At 51.1% G+C, this 2700-nt stretch overlaps 1 long non-coding RNA gene across 1 annotated transcript; it reads right to left on the bottom strand.

Annotated features, from left to right (window-relative positions):
* LOC110402147 lies at positions 601-2691 on the bottom strand. Its single transcript, XR_002440928.1, has 2 exons — positions 2435-2691; positions 601-1520 (listed from the first exon to the last, which is right to left on the bottom strand). It is a non-coding gene; the product is annotated as an uncharacterized LOC110402147 (long non-coding RNA).

Here is a 2700-nt window from a genome sequence, read left to right on the forward strand (position 1 = left end):
GTCATAGTAGCAACATACAATTCCCGAGATTTGTAATTTCCAGTGCTTTCATTTTCCTGCTCCAAAGCCGGGTTCTGTTTGGCTAACAGAGTCCAAGGAAGCTGATTTCTGAAGCTGCTCAAACACATCTAACAACTGGTGTGAGCATGTTCTCTATTATATTAAAATTTAACTCACTCTAGTGCTCAGCGGCGCTTTAGTTACCCTCCTGTCGGCCAGGGCTCGCAGCAGAGGGAAGGACTCTACTAAAAATGTAATTTTTACAGGGCAGTTTGGCAGCAATGTGAGCGTCAGGAGGGAGCAGCGCGATGCAGCTCTCTGCTCTGAGGAGAGAGGCAATCCTCAGTGCTGGCTGATGCTTAGCTGTGTTAAATGGAGCCTGCAGAAGTCCCATCCAAAGGAGACACCTCTGCAGGGAAAATGGGGTAAGGAAGAGCATTTTGGTGTCTCCCTCTGTTTGAGGGCAGTAGCTAGCCCCTAAAGCAAGTGATGGAGAACGAGAATGATTCTGCAGTGCTACATCGATGGAGCAGGCTGTCACGTGGTTTTTGCCAGAAATCCACTTATTTAATAACACGAAAAAAAGAGTGTGGTCCTACATGGGGCTGCACCTTTTATTGCGGATTTTAGGGAGTGACTCAACAGTAGCTGTGGCTGCACTGTAAAACATGGCCATCCCTCCCGGGGCAGCCCCCTAAGTGAAACTGGGGGCACATCCCTGCCTTTCCACGTATTATGTTCTGCTAGGTATGTAAAATGTTTGCTAACTTCTCATTCGATAATGCTGCGATGGTGTTCTGGTAAATCCCTGCATGAACGGTTTCCCATTTGAATGCTGCCTGAAGAGCCAGGGAAGCTCATTGTTCAGTCCGGTAGGAGCGTGCATTACCTTCCAACAGGGGATCTGCTCATACGGGAAGCTGCAGATGCACTTAAAGGCACGCACACCCCCCTTGCTGCCTTCCAGGACTGTAGCTGTTCGGGCTATTTTAGCTCCGTTCTTTTCTGCTGCATCACCGACGACTGGTATGTGTTTCAGGCAGGCTTCTGGTTGATTTGTACATCACACTCAGATGCAGTGCTCTCTGCCTGGGGCTCCCATGCAGAGCTCTGACCCTCTGGATGGGATTCCTCTTCTCCTAGGGCACTCCAGAAACATGGTGGTCGACAAGATTCACTGATACACAATCAGGTGGGGCTCAGCTGGGGGAAGAAGTGCTGGTCCTTCTTCCCATGCATGAAATCAGTGCTGCCAACCCCACGCTGTCCGCAGGGTTACTTGGTCATTGTGTAGGAGCTTGCAAATCCTGACTGGGAGAAAATGCTGGATTTATCACGCACATTGAATGCAAAGGAAGGAATGGAGCTTCAGCTTGAAATTTAAGGAAACCACACATTTTTTGATTCAGTGCCTCCGAATAGCTGAATTCTCCTTTAATTTCATCCTGTGTAGCCCTTGGGTCAGGCAAAGACCACAGCAGTCGCTGATTTTGCTCTTTCTTGCTAGGTTCTTTGGATCTCTAGGAGAAAGGCAGAAAAAAAGCACGTTAGCCTCCTAGTCTCCTGCAGCTTTGCTGCATTTCAAGCAGACTCTTAGGGCTGGAGGAGGCTTAACTTATGGTGTACATTGCCCAGAGAGGTGGTGGAAATCACCTCTCTCACCTTGGAGACATTCAAAGTTAGGCTGGATGGGAGCATCTGATGGAGCTGTAGGTGTCCCTGTTCGTTGCAGGAGAGTTGGACTAGATGGCCTTTAATGGTCCCTTCCAACACAAATGATTCCGTGATTCTACGATTTTTCCCTCCCAGTTGCTTGCTCCATGTGCCAAACTTCTCAGAAGTTGAGAAGAAAGAGTAAAAACAAGCAAACAACAAAAAAAATACCATCGTGAAACTGACAGAGAGACTTCAGTGCTGGGGGACTGTGGTCCTGCGCTGGCACCAACCCAAGACACCACGTCCCTGATTCGACAACGTATCACCTATGGGTTTTTAAACCAGTTTTGTCAAAAGACGGAGAAGGTTGGCTGCCATCCTGGTTGGGAGGAAAAAGGGATTGCTGCTGTGTGTTGGGATTGTTGGAGGAGTCCGTGTTGGAGGAGTCCTGTGGGCTGGACGTTGTGATGAGGACATCGAGCCAAGCGTTCGGGAAGCCAGTTATTGACCAACTGGCCTTTTTTTCACCCCAAAACATTCCATAATTGGAGCCTACAAGGAGGAGGCGGGTGGAAATGACCAAGATCGCTGCATGTTGACACAAAATGGTGTGATTATCTTTGCACCAAGCTGCGGTGCTGCTCTTCTTCCTGGCTCCACCACCGGCACTACCTCTCGCGTGTCACCCACGCAAACTTTTTCTTCCCCCCACCCTGTGAAATGAAACTTTTCCAGAGTATGGTGCTTAAAGGGGACAAACAATGGAAAATAAAGCGACCCTGAGGGCTGACAGTTGGGCGGGAGCGGGTCCTCCTCAGGAAACCGCCCGTTGCAGCCGCAGTCTTGGGGTAAGACGGCGTGAGGAAAGCTGAGGGTCCGGGGAGCCCTTCAACCTCTGCTGGTGGCCCCTTGGAGCGAAGAGTCCTCCCGGGGACTGTCAGCGAGCCCCTGGGGACGGGCGGAGGGCTCTGGGGACGAGCAGAGCCCGCGCGAGGGCGAAGGGCGGGCGAAGCCGTGAGGGGATCCCTGGGGGCGAGCGGGGGG

This window comes from Numida meleagris, chromosome 6, assembly GCF_002078875.1.
Source record: "Numida meleagris isolate 19003 breed g44 Domestic line chromosome 6, NumMel1.0, whole genome shotgun sequence".
Lineage (NCBI taxonomy): Eukaryota > Metazoa > Chordata > Aves > Galliformes > Numididae > Numida > Numida meleagris.